The 19,857-nt window shown below is 46.3% G+C and overlaps 1 long non-coding RNA gene across 1 annotated transcript; it reads left to right on the top strand.

Annotated features, from left to right (window-relative positions):
- The first annotated feature begins 12,459 nt into the window (after positions 1–12,459).
- On the top strand, positions 12,460–18,905 carry LOC310693663. The gene is made up of 3 exons (XR_014519290.1): positions 12,460–12,809; positions 16,331–16,383; positions 18,778–18,905. It is a non-coding gene; the product is annotated as an uncharacterized lncRNA (long non-coding RNA).
- Positions 18,906–19,857: the final 952 nt, after the last annotated feature.

Genomic DNA, 19,857 nt, shown 5'->3' with positions numbered 1-19,857 from the left:
ACATACAATTCGATCTGATACAGACTGAATTGTAGAATAGTGAGAGGCTTACACAAGCCTGCAACCAGTTATCTGCTGTGCATGTAAGAAAGGGGATTGTAACTCTGCTACATAAAGAAACTTGCTAGCACAAGTTAGGAAGGATATTAATAAACAATATATCCTGTCCTGCCACCCTGAACATTCCCACAGTGACTGCCTTGCCCTGTCTGCCCACCAAAGTGTGTGCTGTGATTGCATGCTTTTGCTGAAAGGTGGGGAAGACTGTCCTCTTTCAGCAAGCCTTTTCAATAGAAATCTTCATCCTGGTCTGCATCTAAGAAAATAAGAAGATCTTGCTGGATCAGGCCAATGGCCCATCAAGTGCAGCATCCTGTTCTGCAGTGGCCAACCAGATGCCTGTGGGGAAACTGCAGGCAGGATTCAACCACGAGAACACTTTCCTCTCCTGCTGTTTTCAGCACCTGGCATTCAGAAGCATTACTGTCAAAGACCATGGAGTAATGGCTAATAGCCATTTGCATCTGTATTAGAATCACTTTGAGATATATATACAGTGGGCGCTCGGGTTGCGAATGTGATCGGTGCGGGAGGCACGTCCGCAACCTGCAGTGCCACGTCTGCACACGCACGGGTTGCGATTCAGCACTTCTGCGCATGTGCAAAGAGCAATTTAGCGCTTCTGCACATGAGCGAGTGCCGAAACCCGAAAGTAACCCATTCCAGTACTTCCGGGTTCAGCACGGTGCGCAACCCAAAAACACACAACCTGAAGCGTCTGTAACCCGAGGTATGACTGTATACACACCTGTTTTTAGTTGTTTTACACTTGTTTTATTGTTTTTAAATGATGTTTTCCTTTTTTCTCACTGTATATTTTATTGCTGTACAGTGGTGTAGCGTGGGGGGTGCAAGGGGGGCCGGCCGCACCGGGCGCAACATCTGGGGGGGGCACGCTCATTGCCTCCGGAGTCGCCGAAGAGCCTCGGGCGCAGGCTGTAGCAGAGCCGCATGTCTCGCGGAACCGATGAGCTGTGCGCGCGTCCGGGCTGAAGGCGTCCAGCAGGCAGCAGCTCTCAGCGCTCGCCGCGGTCCCTGCGCGTCAGGGCCACGGAGGACGCGCCAGGTAGCCCCTCCTCACAGCCCCGCCTCCGCCGCTGCTGCTGCAGCTGCTGGGGCATGTTGCATTTTCCTCGCCTCTCTGCCCCCCCTCCTCCGGGCAAGCGGCAACTCGTCTCAGATCACCTGATGCGGCAGGTTAGGGGTTAGGGGGGGGTGCAAATTACTTGCCTTGCCCCGGGTTAAGGGGGTGCAAATTACTTGCGTTGCCCCGGGTGCTGACAACTCACGCTACGCCGCTGTTGCTGTAAATCGCCCTGGAACCTTGTTGTGAAGAACGCATAATCTAGGCCATCATCAGCCTTCGCCTCTCTGCTTGGGTTCAGGAGGACAGGTGTCCTTATGCTTCAGTTCTAGAACTTTTTCCTCTTTCGCTGAAGCGTCTTCTTGGCCTCCAAATGGGGCGGCCAGTTGAGTTGGATCTGGTGCATTCCCTTGGCTCCCTTTCCTAAGAGCTGTGTTGTATCGCAAGAACATTAAAGCAGCCCCTCGGAGGCCGAAAACCTGAGGCAGGAAGTTTGGTGGAGATAAGGGAAGGGATGTTTCTCAAGCAGAACCATTTATATTAGGGTGACATCTTTATTAAATTTACAAGAGCTGAGAGGAACCTCCAGCAAAAGCAGTATAAAGAGTCGTTTTGCTTTGCAGGGCTCTGCCGTGCCACTTCCTGCTTCTTCCATTAAAAGTGCTCCTCTTAAATGTGGCTTCAAGGCCGAGCTAAATCCCATTAGTCTCAGAAAGAATTTAAAACAAATTATATATTCAACGATGGGGTTGGGAGGAGGAGGAGGTAGGAAACTTTAAGGTAGAATTGTGGCGCAGGCACTTGCATGTCTCCCAGAGTCTAAACGCAGACCGTCCAAGTACCCCTGTTTTCCAGGGACAGTCCCAGATTTACAGAAGGCATCTCAGTTTGTGATTTGATCCTGGAATGTCCCTCTTTTGCTTAGGACATCCCTATTTTCATTGGAGAAATGTTGGAGGGTATGGAGTTATGTGACCCCCGAGCCAAGGCTTCCAACATATATAAAAACATAATAAAGCACTTTAAAACTTCCCTATACAGGGCTGCCTTCAGATGTCTTCTAAAGGTTGTATAGTTACTTATCTCCTTGGCTCGGGGGTCACATAACTCCATAGCCTTCGACATTTCTGCCTCAGGCAGAAAAATGTCTTGAGACTGACCTGCTCCCAAGCCTATTTATTTGGTAATACAGTGGTACCTCAGGTTAAGAATTTAATTTGTTCTGGAGGTCCGTTCTGAACCTGAAACTGTTCTTAACCTGAGGTGCCCCTTTAGCTAATAGGGCCTCCCGCTGCCGTTGCGCTGCTGCCACACGATTTCTGTTCTCATCCTGAAGCAAAGTTCTTAACCCGAGGTACTATTTCTGGGTTAGTGGAGTCTGTAACCTGAAGCGCCTGTAACCTGAAGCGTCTGTAACCCAAGGTACCACTGTATATATTTCTCTCTCTCTCTTTCTCTCTGAGTGTGTGTGTGTGTGTGTGTGTGTGTGTGTGTCTGTCTGTCTGTCTGTCTGTCTGTCTGTCCCAATTCTCCCCCTGCAAAATGGAGGTGCCCAAGCTGACAAATGAAACAAGACACACAAATAAAACCAAAATTACAAACTGGGATGGACATCATGAGATGTGATCCCTCTTCCAAAGCATTCTCAGTTGCCTAAAATTGTGTATGTGTGCCTTAGAGGGGGTTTTTTCCAACAGAGGGCAGTCAAACATAGACCTGGTGAGAGATTATGCCAGTCGTTTTTTAAGCCATATTAATATATTTTCGAAGATGAAATTTGAGAGCCCTGCTGATCTGTGGCTTCCTATGGCTCCGTTGTAGGAAATTCGATTTGGAGGAGTGCGTCTGTAGGTACTTCCAGACAGTTGCTATTTTCAGGTGGGGTTCAATGACAAACCAGCAAATTCAGATTAGGCAACTGAAGTTGATTGTGCAGCAAATTCAGCCCACCACCACCACAACAACAACAACCACACACATTAAATCTGACTTTGTATAATATGGAAAGCAGTAGGAAACTGTGGGAGAAGGAAGGCTCATCTATCCTTCCTGCAAACTGCTCGATAAAGCAGATGTCCAGGAGTGACCTACGTATGAGCACATGGCACTGAAAGGGTGCCGCTTGCATTTCCACTCAACTGACAAAGCATTTTCCCCCCTTTATTGAGATGCAGGGATAAAGGTAATAAAGTGTGTTCCATTTAGGCTGACACACAAATGAGGTTGAAAATACATTGCCCTGCTGAAAACACTTACCGGCTGCCACGGCTGGTGTGTAGAGCTGAGAAATAGGGAAGCCTTGCCTTACAATAATGATTTTCTTGCAAGAAATCTTTACAAGTCATATTTCCCCATTGTCTTTCCAATAGGAAGAGTTAATGGGGTAGCACATGGCTGGGCTGAGACGGCATTCATGCCCCCCGAAGGAAGGAAATGATCATCATCCCCAGTTAGGCCTTGTCTGAATCCTTGGAGAGGGGCTGGGGAGCATGTGGGTCTTCAGATATCGATCAAGTTCACACAGCACATTAGGCCAAACTAGGGCTGGATGAATCTGCCAGTTTTGGTTTCTCTCAGTTTCTCACATTCCACAATCTGAGATTTTCTTTCATTTTAAAATCCTCATAAACATTTGTCGGCATGCTAGTGCAAAGTTCTCCCAATACAGTGGTACCTCCGGTTAAGTACTTACCGTATTTTTTGCTCTATAAGACTCACTTTTTCCCTCCTAAAAAGTAAGGGGAAATGTGTGTGTGTGTCTTATGGAGCAAATGCAGGCTGCACAGCTATCCCAGAAGCCAGAACAGCAAGAGGGATTACTGCTTTCACTGTGCAGCGATCCCTCTTGTTGTTCTAGCTTCTGGGATTCAGAATATATTTTTTTCTTGTTTTCCTCCTCCAAAAACTAGGTGCGTCTTGTGGTCTGGTGCGTCTTATAGAGCAAAAAATACGGTAATTCATTCCGGAGGTCCGTTCTTAACCTGAAACTGTTCTTAACCTGAAGCACCACTTTAGCTAATGGGGCCTCCTGCTGCCACCGCGCCGCCAGAACCCGATTTCTGTTCTCATCCTGAAGCAGTTCTTTACCTGAAGCACTATTTCTGGGTTAGCGGAGACTGTAACCTGAAGCATATGTAACCTGAGGTACTACTGTAAAAACATTTTTCTATGCAGCTTTGGGTAACGTGCACATTTTTGCAAGTGATTTCCCTGAATACGATACATTTTGCATGACTACATGCTTTTTTATCCATAATATATGCATTTTTGTACAACTGTTTGCTCTCACCACAAATTTGGAAACGTGCAGATTTTGAAGAACAGCTGTGTTTTGGTTCATGCATTGGCTCAAGAAGTGCAAATGGGGCAATTGCTCATGAAAATGGAAACAAAATCACATTTCTCCCAAGAAGCGAGCCAGCAATAAATCACACAGTGCAAGTTGGAGTTAACTCTTTATTAGCAAAAAAACATGATCTGTCCAGACCTGTTGGAATATCAGGCCTAATGAGCACAGCCACTCAAGGTACCTTCAGTATGCTGATGACACAGCTCTATTCCTCCATAATGTCTGAATCAGGTGAGGCTGTGCAGTCCCTGGGCCATTGCCTGGAAACAGTGGCCAACTTAAAAATGGAAAGCGTAATGCTGGTGGTCAACAAAAGAGGTTTAGAGACTCTCTCAAGGCAAATCTAAAAAAAAAAAATGTAGCATAAACACTGACAACTGGAAAACACTGGGCTGTGAGGGCTCCAACTGGAGAACAGCCTTTTCCAAAGGCGTCTTGGGTTTGGAAGACACTTGAGCTCAGGGCAAAAGGGAGAAACATGCTAAGAGGAAGGCACACTTGACAAACCCTCACCATGATTGACTCCCACCTGGAAACCTATGTCCCCACTGTGGAAGGACATGCAGATCCAGAACTGGCCTCCACAGTCACTTACGGACTCACTGTTAAAACCGTGTTCATGGAAGACCATCTTATTCGGCTACAAGGGATCGCCAAAGAAGAAAGAAGAAGCAGTGGTGAAATGGATGAGGGAAAACAATACGAGCTTGAATCCTGACAAGACAGAGGCCCTGTGGGTGAGTCGTTCCCATGTCCAATAAATTGTTCAGTTGCCTACCCTGGATGGGGTCGCACTCCCCCCCAAGGAGCAGTTTCATAGTTTTGGAGATGCTTCTGGATCCAGAGCTGTCACTGGAAACTGAGGTAGCCTCAATGCAAAGGCAGATCTATAGGAGCGCAACCACTTGAGTCACACAGCGCATGGAGCTTTGGGGGCACTGCAGCAGGCACTGCAACTATGAAATCCAATGGAAAGTGAGAGATGGGGGCACTGGATTTTGGTATCGCCCAGGGTGCCACTGAAATTGAGAGGACGAGACCCGCCGCTGCTCAGTGGCAATTATTTTTTATTATTATTATTATTATTATTATTATTATTATTATTATTATTATTATTATTATTCCCCGCCCATCTGGCTAGAAATGCCTTTATCAACTGAGGCTGGTTTGACAATGATGGCCATTCCTGTGCCATTCCTGCACCGGGAAAGCCTTGCCACAGTAGTTTGTGCATTGATTACTTCAAGAATGGATTACTGCAAGGCACTCCATGTGGGACTTCCCTTGCACTTGATCCGGAAGCCGCAGTTAGTTCAGAATGCTGCAGCACAATTGCTGACAGGGGTGAGGCCTTGTCAGTACAGTGGTACCTAATTCGTACTTAATTCGTTCCGGAGGTCCGTTCTTAACCTGAAACTGTTCTTAACCTGAAGCACCACTTTAGCTAATGGGGCCTCCCGCTGCTGCTGCACTGCCAGAGCACAATTTCTGTTCTCATCCTGAAGCAAAGTTCTTAACCTGAGATAATATTTCTGGGTTAGCGGAGTCTGTAACCCGAGGTACCACTGTATATGGCACCGGCGCTCAGAGATCTGCACTGGCTGCTGATATGCAACTGGGCCAAATTCAAGGTGGTGCAATTCGTTTATAAAGCCCTTGATGGCCTACAAAATCGCCTTACCCCACATGTGCCTACACAACTGCTTTGATTGGCATGATTGGCACGACTACAGGTGACACATAATACCCGTTCCACAGCTGTCATTTTAGTGTGACAGCACCTACATTTTGAAACTCCCTGCCTATTGAGATCAAACAGGCACTTTCACTGTATTCTTTCTGGCGCCTGCGAAAAACATTCCTGTTTAGACAAGCCTACTCAGATGCTTAGAACATTAAGGTAATTTTAATCTAATTTAGCATTTTGACTTTGGTGTATTTCAAAGTAAGGTTGAGAGATTTTCACGTTTGTGTGTATGTAATTAAATTTTATATTTTACAATTTGGAATACACATTTAAACGTCCTTAAGATATCAACGACTTCCCTTCTTATCTTTCCGTGGTTCATTTTGCATATCATAAATCCCTGCATATTTTACAAAAACTAAACCATTCAGTATTCCATTATGACATCCCTCAAAACTTATTTACCGTATTTTTCGCCCTATAGGATGCACTTTTTCCCCTCCAAAAATGAAGGGGAAATGTGTGTGCGTCCTATGGGGCGAATGCAGGCTTTCGCTGAAGCCTGGAGAGCCCCAGCGCCAGCCCCACAAGGTCGGGGGACAGAGGGAGGCGGAACGCCGCCATCCCGCTGTCTCCTGAAGTGGTTTGGAGGCTGACGGCGGGGAGACCCCGCCGCCAGCCCCGCAAGCTCCGGGGACAGTGGGGAGGCGCAGCGCGTCTTCCCGCTGTCCCCGGACCTGATCTGAAGGCGGGCGGCGGGGAGAAGAGCGCTTCTCCCCGCTGCCGGCCCCACAAGCTCCGGGGACAGCTGGGAGGCGCATCGTGTCTTCCCGCTGTCCCCGGACCTGATCTCAAGGCGGGCGGCGGGGAGAAGAGCGCTTCTCCCCGCTGCCGGCCCCACAAGCGCCTGGGGGGGAAATAAAAATTTTTTCCTTTATTTCCCCCCCAAAAAACTTGATGCGTCACATGGGCCGGTGCATCCTATGGGGCGAAAAATACGGTATACTGTTGAATTTATCTTACTGCTGCCAATGTTTTCAAGTGTACACAATTTCCCCTGGTATATTCAATAAACATTTTCCAGCCTTCTCTAAATGTATGTTCTTCTTGTTCTCTTATTCTATATGTTAAACCTGCAAGCTGCACATATTTTATCAGCTTAAGTGGCCCCAGCTTCCATCAGCCCCAAACAGCATGGCAAGGGTCAGGGGTGATGGGAGATGGAGTCCTACAATATCTGAAGGACCACATGGTTCCCCATCCTCGTTTCAGAATTCTGCACATCAGGTAGACAAACCTATTTCGAGAAGGGTGGCGAGGATGGGTTAAATTTAAGCCCAGCTTGCCTCACCCCATGTGAGACTTATACGTGATACCACAATACTATGCCACAAATCATTGTTATTTTTTCCTTCTGTGGGACTTCAAAGGGAAACACAAATAAATTGGGAGGGGGCTGGAAGTAGAATAGCAGGACTGCTGATGCAGAAAACAAAGCTGCCCTTTCTCTGAGTAATTCTCCATGAAATTGTTCTGCGGTAGCATATCTCGAGAATTAAATGGATCAGAAGGAAGTGGAGAAAATTCGGGGTTTTTTATTTTCTTTTAATCTTGATTGCGGTTTCTTTCGAATGCTTTTGATGATTGAGGTTGGTTCTTTCAGAACCGAGGAAGGGAAGATCAGAGCATTGAAAAAAGTAAGGTGGGGGGGGGCGAATGCGGCCCTCCGTGACTCTCTGCCTGGCCCTCAGAATGCTCCACACCTTTCACTGTCTCTGTTTTCCACCCAAAATGTTTGTTGTTGTTATGTTGCCTGGTTGTAATGTATCCTTGATCTCTGACCATGCCTCTTGCTTGACTGGAGGAAGAATGGGGAGATCTGTGTGAGTCTGTGTAGAAACAAAGGTCATAATAATAATAATAATAATAATAATAATAATAATAATAATAATTTATTATTTATACCCCGCCCATCTGGCTGAGTTTCCCCAGCCACTCTGGGCGGCTCCCAATCAGTGTTAAAAACAGTACAGCGTTACATATTAAAAACTTCCCTGAACAGGGCTGCCTTAAGATGTCTTCTGAATGTAAGGTAATTATTTATCTCTTTGACATCTGATGGGAGGGCGTTCCACAGAGCGGGCGCCACTACCGAGAAGGCCCTCTGTCTGGTTTCCTGTAGCCTCGCTTCTCACAATGAGGGAACCGCCAGAAGGCCCTCGGCGCTGGATCTCAGTGTCCGGGCTGAACGATGGGGGTGGAGACGCTCCTTCAGGTATACAGGACCGAGGCCGTTTAGGGCTTTAAACGTCAGCACCAACACTTTGAATCGTGCTCGGAAACGTACTGGGAGCCAATGCAGATCTCTCAGAACCGGTGTTATGTGGTCCCAGCGGCCACTCCCAGTCACCAGTCTAGCTGCCACATTCTGGATTAATTGCAGTTTCTCGGTCACCTTCAAAGGTAGCCCCACGTAGAGCACGTTGCAGTAGTCCAAGTGTGAGATAACTAGAGCATGCACCACTCTGGCGAGACAGTTTGCGGGTAGGTAGGGTCTTAGCCTGCATACCAGGTGGAGCTGGTAGACAGCTGCCCTGGACACAGAGTTAACCTGCGCCTCCATGGACAGCTGTGAGTCCAAAATGACTCCCAGGCTGCGCACCTGGTCCTTCAGGGGCACAGTTACCCCATTCAGGACCAGGGAATCCCCCACACCAACCCGCTCCCTGTCCCCCAAAAACAGTACTTCTGTCTTGTCAGGATTCAACCTCAATCTGTTAACCGCCATCCATCCAACAGTTGCATTTGTTGCTTCTCTGGCCTGCACCTGGCATGTGTGAGACACACACACACACACACACACACACCCCAAGGCAAAGCAAGATGAAGATAAATTGAACCGTGTAATTTAAAATACTCATTTTACATCCTTAAGATATCAACGACTTCCCTTCTTATCTTTCCATGGTTCGTTTTACATATCATAAATCGCTGCATATTTTACAAAAACTATACCATTCAGTATTCCTTTATTGCATCCATCAAAACTTATTTACACTGCTGAATTTATCTTAATGCTGCTGGCATTTTCAGCTGTACACAATTATTTCCCATATATCCAAGTAACGTTTTCCAATCTTCTTTAAACGTAGGTTCTTCCTGTTCTCTTATTCTATACATTAAGTCTGTGAGTTGTGCATATTCTGTCAACTTAAGTTGCCATTCTTCTTTGGCTGGGACCTCGCTCGTTTTCCATTTTGGGACTAACAAAACATGGGCTGCAGTACAGTGGTACCTCGGATTAAGAACTTAATTTGTTCTGGAGGTCTGTTCTTAACCTGAAACTGTTCTTAACCTGAAGCACCACTTTAGCTAATGGGGCCTCCCACTGCTGCCGCGCCGCCGCCACGCGATTTCTGTTCTCATCCTGAAGCAAAGTTCCTAAGCTGAGGTACTGTTTCTGGGTTAGCAGAGTCTGTAACCTGAAGCGTCTGTAACCTGAAGTATCTGTAACCTGAGGTACCACTGTATATCTATCTGTTGGCCACTTGTGTCTAATGGAGAGAAATATACCGCCCCACCCTCCAAAGCAGCCATTTTGTGTCTGGCACCCACAGCAGTTTCTCAAAATTGCAAATGTCCCCACTGGCCATGAAAGGTTGGCAAATAATCAAAAAAAGAAAGTAGGGGGGTCCTATTCAAAGATCCTCTGCACCACCATTTTGTTTGGCCTCGTCTCTCTTGCAGTAATGACATCCAGAACGCCTCGTGTATTTTCAGCCTTTATCCCTGCTTGTTTCCTGCGGTCAAGATATCTGCAAGGTGATATTCTAGTTTGTAATGCTCCATATTACAGTCGAAACACCATCATGGTCTCCTTGCTGGTATCATCATTATTAATTATTATTACTTCATACATTTGACTCTACAAAAACGCCTAGTAATTTGATAACATGATATCCAATTACTCGCCTGACTAGTTATTGCAAATTACTTCAAAATATTTAGGCAGTTAACTTGCTAAGTAATTGAATCACTTCTGATGTAAAGGAATGCAAAACACCAGCAATTACTTTAATTTATCAGAAGCTGTCAGTCAAATGGAAAGACTGCCTGATCACAGTTTGATCATCACGCACTTTTACCTGGTGGTATGCACCTGGAAAAATGTCTCCAGGGTTTTGCTTTTTGAACAAATGCAGGTGTCATGATACTATACCTATAGTTTTGTTTTGTTTTTTTACTACTGTGCGTTTAAAAAAAAAACTAATTTTACTTATTACTCTGGATTATGTTTTGCTTTTTAAGTCATTTTTGTTTTTTCCAAGTGAAAGCACACACATAATGCCTGCTTTGCACGAAATGATAAGCCAAAGAATGGCTTGCCAGGACCATACAAATATGCAGACTACTGGAATTTACAGCCATTTTGCTCCTCTCTGGCCCTCTTGATTAAGTTTAACATGTTTGTTGTCTGAACCTGGGCTCATGGCTAAGCTCTCTCCTCACTAATCATTGTTAGCAACATCACTTAAATAATGTGAGCATTCATTGTAAGGAGAGCAGAACATCCTTTGTTGTTGTTTAGTCGTTTAGTCGTGTCCGACTCTTCGTGACCCCATGGACCAGAGCATACCAGGCACTCCAGTCTTCCACTGCCTCCCACAGTTTGGTCAAACTCATGCTGGTAGCTTCAAGAACACCATCCAACCATCTCGTCCTCTGCCGCCCCCTTCTCCTTGTGCCCTCAATCTTTCCCAACATCAGGGTCTTTTCCAGGGAGTCTTCTCTTCTCATGAGGTGGCCAAAGTATTGGAGCCTCAGCTTCACGATCTGTCCTTCCAGTGAGCACTCAGGGCTGATTTCCTTCAGAATGGAGAGGTTTGATCCTCTTGCAGTCCATGGGACTCTCAAGAGTCTCCTCCAGCACCATAATTCAAAAGCATCAATTCTTTGGCGATCAGCCTTCTTTATGGTCCAGCTCTCGCTTCCATACATCTCTACTGGGAAAACCATAGCTTTAACTATACGGACCTTTGTTGGCAAGGTGATGTCTCTGCTTTTTAAGATGCTGTTTAAGATGTGCATCCTTAAGAGACCCTTAAACCCCTCCCTGAGCTACAATTCCTAGAGTCCCATTGGAAGAGAGATTGGTTATTAAACCAGACTGGGAATTGCAGCTCAGTGAGGGAAGTCTCCCAACAACTCTCAACACCTGAAATATACTCAGAGTCGCAAAGTGATTTCATGCTCTTTATTCAGCTCATAGTGGTGAGGAGGAATGAATGAAAGTCCCCTCACAGTATCTGCTTTATATACATTATTTACACAATGGGCTGCACATGATTGGCTAATTCCGGAATTCTACTGTAAGCCAATCAGGTTGTGGATTCACTTCTATCTGGAGCAGGATTGGGTGGTTCCTGCCAACCAATCATACTGCTGCATTGTTCTAGGACCAATCAGACTGCTGCATTCTGAATCCTATTGTTCTAGGACCAATCAGACTGCTGCAGTTTGGATCCTATTCAACTCAGTACATAACAACACCCTTAAAAAATTATAATTCCCAGAATTCTTTGGGGAAAGCCATGACTATCTATCGTAGTGTTTTAAATGTATGGCATGGATGTGGCCCCAGATAAGACAGATAGTAAAGGCCACCTTGGGTACAGCATCATTTTGATCAGAGCAATTGACGAAGGCAGAAGCTGGAACATTTTGTTATAACAGTTTAGCATTCAGGTTTTGTTAGCCACTGTAATATGATCATTCACATACACACACCCCAAAAACCACGTAAAAATTTAAAATCAGACGATCCGCTAACTATTACGGAAGATATTTTCTTAGTGGTCAGCATAAGTGTGGTGGCATAAACATTTTTTAAAAATTGAATCTGTAAAAATGACTTTAAGTTCAGTACAGATATTGACTAGGATTTAAAAAAAGTTATTAGTACAGTGGTACCTCGGGTTATATAAGCTTCAGGTTACAGACTCCACTAACCCAGAAATATTACCTTGGGTTAAGAACTTTGCTTCAGGATGAGAACAGAAATTGTGCAGCGGCAGCGGGAGGCCCCATTAGCTAAAGTGGTACCTCAGGTTAAGAACAGTTTCAGGTTAAGAACAGACCTCCAGAACAAATTAAGTTCTTAACCTGAGGTACCACTGTAGTTTAACTTAGAATAAATTCCCCCAAATTGGGGAAAAAACTGTGGGTTTTTTATGAACTCTCAACACAGCCAAAGAGGGGATGGGGGTTCCAGAATGTTCTAAAGTGTTCTGTGTGTTCCCAACTGCCGGATATATATTTTCCACAGAAGCCCCTCTGTTCCAGCTCCAGGTGGCCATAGGAAGAGGGAGCTCAAGAGAGCAAGAAAAGAAGGAGGCGCAAGTGAGGAGAGCACACCGAGAGGACAGGGAACCATGCCTTGGACCACGTGTCGTGGGGATATGGTGAAGCGGCGGTACCTGTGGTGGGCTTTGGGATGGCAGTTTAGGCAACTGTTACCACTGCCCTTCCTGGGCCGAAAAGTACACCGCAGGACCTGGCTGGGCCCAAGCGGGGAATCGGTACTGAAGATCAACCAAGCCAGGCCATGGGGACACAGGGAGCCCCCACAGGTCAGTCACAGAAAGATGGGTGGAGATGAGACTGAGAATGCCAACCTGGCTAGGCTGCACCACTTGTGGAGATGTGTGTGTGTGTCCTTGAATTGCGTGGCGATTCCCGCTTCCCCCCAATTGGAATAAATAAAGACACAGGACACCATTGATTAAGGTTAATGGGCAAAAATTGGCCACAACTTTATTGGTTACAGGTAAGAGCGGTATTGGCTTTAGGCATTGGTCCTATCAGACTATCCAGTTTCAGACTGTTAGAATGAACACCAGAAAGGGTTAACACGAGCAGCAGGAGCCCTGGGATGCACATCACTAGGAACTCCCCCAGGGGTCACCGCTCGGGGGCGTGCTTTAGGCCCTGGCCTCCATAGGTTTCAGATGAGACAACGCCCCCCGGAATCCTTTACCAGGTTACCCTTTAATATTTGGGGGAGGTGACAGCGCTCCTCCCCCCCAACACATCTACATAATAAAACCAAACCCGGAGCTGGGACGAAAAGGGGAGATCCTGGGGCCGCGCCAGGCTTTAATGTCCCAGGCCACGCCCCCAGAGCCAGCTGATTGGCTGGCTCTGGGGCTGACGCAGCCCGAGGATTCCCCTGGTCATGCGGGGCTGCAGCCAGCCCCACATGATTGTTGGGGGCTTGAGCCCACAACACCACCTCCTCCTTATGTCGGACGTGGCTTTCTACTCAGGGCCGTCTTAAGCATATCCGGTGCTGTGGTGCAAATATCTCTCCGGCACCCACACCCACCCCCCATTTCCCAGAGTTTTTACTAAGGGGGGGGACTTCAGTCCAGCTGGTTCACATCATGTGGTCCAGCGCACGCTCAGCGCGGCACGTAAGTAAGAGGCGCCCGGATCATAGCTGTCAACCTTCCCTTTTTTTGTGGGAAATTCCCTTGTTCCAGCACCATTTCCCACTGCTTCCCACTGCTATCCCGGATTGTTAGATATCCCGTAGACTGTCCCCAGGACAGGTGAGGCCAGTGGCGTAGCGTGGGGGGTGCAGGGGGGCCGGCCGCACCGGGCACAACATCTGGGGGTTAGGGTTAGGGGGCGCAAATCCACGGGTTAGGGGCTGCAAATTACTTGCCTTGCCCCGGGTGCTGACAACCCACGCTACGCCACTGGGTGAGGCTGCTGATCCCTTATTTTCGAGGCTGCTGATCCCTTATTTTCAAATCTGAAAGTTGACAGCTATGGCCCGGATCGCAGCCCAGATGGCCTCCCATGAAGCCTCCCTCTAAGCGCCCGGTGCCCCTTACCTGCCCCCGTCCGGGGAAGTCTGCGCAGATCAAGTGGCTTCCCGGCTGTGCCATCCTCGCTCGGCACCGGGATCGCACAGGGCGCTTCTCTGCTTTGCTCGCAGACTCCGCAGGGAAGCACGCAGGCAGCGACATGGCCAGAGAGGAGTGCCCCACGCCTGCCCCCAATCGCACCCATCAGGCACCCAGGCAGCAGCCCTGGTGGGAGGGGACACAAAGGGGCTTCCCTGAGCCAGATGCAGCATGCTCCAATGGGTGGCTGAGAGGAGAGGAGTGGGCTGCCCCAGCGTGGGGAAGGGAGCGCACCCTGACTCTCCTTGCCAGACACTCAGCCTGTGGCACCCTCCAGAATCTGGTGCCCTGCGCCACTAACGTCTATGGGTAAGACACCCCTGATTCTACTCAATATTGATCCAGAGCAGATTCCAATATAATAATAATAATAATAATAATAATAATAATAATAATAATAATAATAATAATTTATTTATACACTGCCCATCTGGCTGGGTTTCCCCAGCTACTCTGGGCGGCTTCCAACAAAATATCAAAAATACATTTAAACATCAGTCATTAAAAACTTCCCTAAACAGGGCTGCCTTCAGATGTCTTCTAAACTTCAGAACTTCAGAAACACCGCTTACCTGCTCGTCACGGTGGTACCTACCGTAATTTTTGCTCTATAAGACTCACATTTTCACTCCTAAAAAGTAGGGGGAAATGTGTGTGTGTCTTATGGAGCGAATGCAGGCTGCACAGCTATCCCAGGAGCCAGAACAGCAAGAGGGATTGCTGCTTTCACTGCGCAGCGATCCTTCTTGCTGTTCTGGCTTCTGAGATTCAGAATATTTTTTTCTTGTTTTCTTCCTCCAAAAACTAGGTGCGTCTTGTGGTCTGGTGCGTCTTATAGAGCGAAAAATACGGTATTTATCTACTTCCACTTTTTGGCGTTCTTTCGAACTGCTAGGTTGGCAAGAGTTGGGACAGAGCAACAGGAGCTGACCCTGTCACACGGATTTGAACCGCTGACCTTCTGATCGGCAAGGCCGAGAGGCTCAGTGGTTTAGACCACAGCGCCACCCACGTCCCATGGCAAATGTATGACAATCAATTCCCAATAGGTCTATTCTGAGTAAATGTTAAATGATGACTACCTTTCGTTTCCACTTCTCACATTCCTTAGGGAACAGAGGAAGCTGCCTTACACCAAGTCAGACCATTGGTCCATTTAGCTCAATGTTGCCTGAACTGATGGGCAGCAGTCTTCCAGGTATCAAACAGGGGACATTATTATTATTATTATTATTATTATTATTATTTGAATTTATGCACCACCCTATACCCAGAGGTCTCAGGGCAGTTCACAGAAAAGACCAACATGAAATCACAATATAAATAATCAAAATGCAAACAACAACCCACTAGCACCCCCCCCCCAAAAAAAGAGCCACGTTTTAAAAGGGCATAGGGACATTCCTAGTCTTAACTGAAGGTAAGTGTAAAGGTAAAGGACCCCTAGATGGTTAAGTCCAGTCAAAGGTGACTATCGGGTTGTGGCACTCATCTCACTTTCAGGCTGAGGGAGTCAATGTTTGTTCACAGACAGCTTTCCAGGTCATGTGGCCAGCAGGACTAAACCGCTTCTGGCACAACGGAACACCGTGACGGAAGCCAGAGTGCATGGAAACGCTGTTTATCTTCCTGCCACAGTGCTACCTATTTATCTACTTGGTGTGCTTTTGAACTGCTAGGTTGGCAGGAGCTGGGACAGAGCAACAGGAGCTCAACCCGTTGCGCAGATTCGAACCGCCGACCTTCTGATCGGCAAGCCCAAGAGGCTCAGTGGTTTAGACCACAACACCACCAGGAATTGAACCTAATACATTCTGCATACAGAGCAGATGTTCTAGCACTGAGTCACATCCCTTCCCCAAAAGGCCCGCCCCTTGATTTTTCCAGAACATTTAGGAAATAATAGCCATCCAAACTAACTCCTTAAGAAATGATTTCAGAGATCCAACACTCCACCAGTCCACTTTGACGGAGCATAGATGGGGCCAGCTACAAATGGCTTAGATTGTTTAATGGAAAATAGTGGATGAGGTAAAGATTAGGAAAACGATATAGGGAGGGGGCACAGATTAAAGAAGGAGAAGATAGAGAGTCGGACGTTGCTGAGGTGATGAAGAGACGGTGGTTGGGATTGCAGCCAAAATTGCAAAAGAGCTAAAATGTAATTATTCTATTTTCAGGCTCAATTGTAAGAACAGTCTGACCATTAAGTTATTGATGGCACAACGGCAAGGTAGGTCATGAGTTTTTCTCTCCCTTTGAAAGTGTCAGGGTGTAGAGAGAGAATGATAGCTTCTAATTTTACCCAGAAAAAACTGTGTGGTACTGTCAACCATGTCTAGATCTTTAAACTGCCTCCTGTTAAGGATGCTGGAGTTGCAAGATTGCTGCACCGAGAAAAGAATTTGATTAGATAGCTCCACAAGATCCCTTCCAACTCTACAATTCTATTGTTTTATGTCTTCATATTATTCTAATTATTGCTACTACAACTACTACCTGCAAAGTCCCAGGGGAGGCTGCAGCAATTTAAAATTAAAAAACGAGAAGAAAGATGCAACAGATTATAATCACAGGGGTAAGAAAGCCCTGAGATGTCCTTTTTATATATAACAACAGCAGCAGCATCTTCAGGTTGGTAAGATTTGTGAGGCAGGCTAGGCCCAGAGAGTATGACTACCCCAAAGTCCCCCAGTGAGCTTTAGGGTTGAGTGGGGATCCCTCAGGTCAGTGGCTCCAACTCTAAGGAGTCCCTTTGAGACCCCAATAATACATCAGACTGAGCTCCTTGAAGGATAAAAATATAGTAACTAGAATAAGGTGGGAACAGGATATTTGGGAGCATGACTGGGGAGAAGCAGTTGTTGTTGTTTAGTCGTTTCGTCGTGTCTGACTCTTCGTGACCCCATGGACCAGAGCACGCCAGGCACTCCTGTCTTCCACTGCCTCCCGCAGTTTGGTCAAACTCATCGAGAACACTGTCCAACCATCTCGTCCTCTGTCGTCCCCTTCTCCTTGTGCCCTCCATCTTTCCCAACATCAGGGTCTTTTCCAGGGAGTCTTCTCTTCTCATGAAGTGGCCAAAGTATTGGAGCCTCAGCTTCACGATCTGTCCTTCCAGTGAGCACTCAGGACTGATTTCCTTAAGAATGGATAGGTTTGATCTTCTTGCAGTCCATGGGACTCTCAAGAGTCTCCTCCAGCACCATAATTCAAAAGCATCAATTCTTTGGCGATCAGCTTTCTTTATGGTCCAGCTCTCACTTCCATACATCACTACGGGGAAAACCATAGCTTTTACGATACAGACCTTTGTTGGCAAAGTGATGTCTCTGCTTTTTAAGATGCTGTCTAGGTTTGTCATTGCTTTTCTCCCAAGAAGCAGGCGTCTTTTAATTTTGTGGCTGCTGTCACCATCTGCAGTGATCATGGAGAAGCAGTACTGAGGTAAAAAAAAACATAGGATTTTGGTTTGGGGCCCCAAAGGGGTCCACTACAGTCGGAGAAGACGGGTGATGTCCAAACAGGGAGAGCAAGAAGCAAGCAGCTTTTTAAAAGCAAAGATCCTTTATTCAGTTGCCATCAGGTTCCCTACACGAAGGTGACAAAAGGTACAAGGAACCCAAAGGTAAGTCCAGAATTTTATACAGTCACAATTGTGGGTGGTCTTATTTGTTATAAGAAAAACTTGTTCTTTTTCCCTTATGGGGTACCCAAGAGCCCGTATAGAGACCTTATGTAGGTTCCCTATCGGTAGGAGAAAATAACAGAGACCAGCCAGAGAATATTGAGAAGCGAAGCAGCTAGTCAGCCTGATCTTTATTAACTGTTGCTACAGGGGGCTCCCCACACACACAGGAGGCAGGAGGGACCCAGAACATTGGTGTGCAAGCTCTTATATAGAATTTTGAAATTTCCCACCCTGTAGCCCAAGACCACCCCCCTGAAACATCATACATACATCACAGAAGGAGGTGGTCTACAGCAGAAATCCTGTTTGCCAGGGTACCTGATAATGGTCACTGATTGCTTTTACCTGGGCAGTCTGGCTACTCTTTTGGGATGGTAAATACTCAGTTCCTGAATCCAGGTCACAGGCTCGCCCTATTCATACACAGATACGCCCTTAAGACAGGATTTGTCAGCAAAGAGACAATGGGGAGGTTTTCCCATTTCAAAACATTTGAGGTCAATTAGGGAGAAACTAATTGACCAAACTGCGGGAGGCAGTGGAAGACAGGAGTGCCTGGTGTGCTCTGGTCTATGGGGTCATGAAGAGTCGGACACGACTAAACAACAACAGGGAGAGTCAAAATGGTTTCAGGACTGATTTCCTGTACTGTTTTCAGACATGTGGTTTATACTGTATATATTTGAGACCTTAAATTCTTATAACATATTTGTCACAAATTCATCAAATTACAAGGAAAGGGGGAGGTACATGGGTGCAGGGTGCAAAAGGGAGGTTTGGGTGCAAGATACAAGGTGGCGTGTAAATCCTATCCACATGAGTTAGGTAATACCTAGAAATCCAGGAAGAGATGGCAAATGATATGGTAATCCGTTTTTTCAAGATTAGCAATAAGGATGAGAGTGTCATCCAACAGTTGGATTTTTCTCCCTACAGGGTCAAAGGAAATGGATCTGGTCCTCTGGCACTTTACAGAAGAAGGAAGGGGAGCTGAGTGGAAGTGATTACTTTGAGGCTAAAAACATTTATACTTTCATAGTTACAATAAAGTGGTGCAATTTGAATACATGGGTTCCACTTCTTATTTTCCTGAAAGTAGTTACATTCATTGAGAAGTTGAACATATGCTGATAAGGCACAAGGATACAAAGGGGGTCAGTTCCATTTGCAAAGACGCCAAATGTAACAATTGCAAAAGGGTCACCTTAGGGATTCACATTTACAAAGACACAATTATGAGAAAAAATACCTAGATACAACTTAAAATTACCTGGATACAATTACAAAAGAATACTTGGATACAATTATTAAAATAGAAATAGGGTAAATTCAGGAAATCGGGTAAGAGGCAGTGAAGGGAAGAAAGAAAAATGATTTACAGTGGTACCTCGGGTTAAGAACTTAATTCGTTCTGGAGGTCCGTTCTTAACCTGAAACTGTTCTTAACCTGAGGTACCACTTTAGCTAATGGGGCCTCCCGCTGCCGCTGCACCACTGCCATGCGATTTCTGTTCTCATCCTGAAGCAAAGTTCTTAACCCGAGGTAATATTTCTGGGTTAGTGGAATTTGTAACCTGAAGTGTCTGTAACCTGAGGTACCACTGTATTTGACAGAAAGGAAAGAAGGGATTTGAAGGAGGGGAATAACGGGAGAAGTGAATTAAAAGGAGACTAAAAGGCAAAATTCAGAACAAAGTTTATATATATCTCTTAGGTTGTCTTCATTTGGTTTATTTGGTCTTGGTTTTCAGCTTCGTTAGCTATTTTTCTACACCAGTACTTAGACAGGAGTGCATGAGATAGTCTTCCTGTCTTTTTCTCCATTCCTTCCATTCAGCTTTTGCAAAGGTGTTTACTGGTGCTGGAAGGTTTCAGAGGCCCTGGAAGGACACAGCCTCCACCCATGAACCTGATCCGCAGCAAGCAGTAGCTCAGCGAATTTCATTCTCATCTGTCTGGCCTATACATCTCAGTCAGTTTGAGGCATAGAGCAGTGTTTCCCAACCACTGTTCCGC

Source organism: Podarcis liolepis (genome assembly GCF_965112155.1).
Source record: "Podarcis liolepis genome assembly, chromosome: 14".
Taxonomy (NCBI): Eukaryota; Metazoa; Chordata; class Lepidosauria; order Squamata; family Lacertidae; genus Podarcis; species Podarcis liolepis.
The sequence above is the reverse complement of the archived record's forward strand: the minus strand, read 5'-3'. Positions and strand labels throughout refer to the sequence as shown.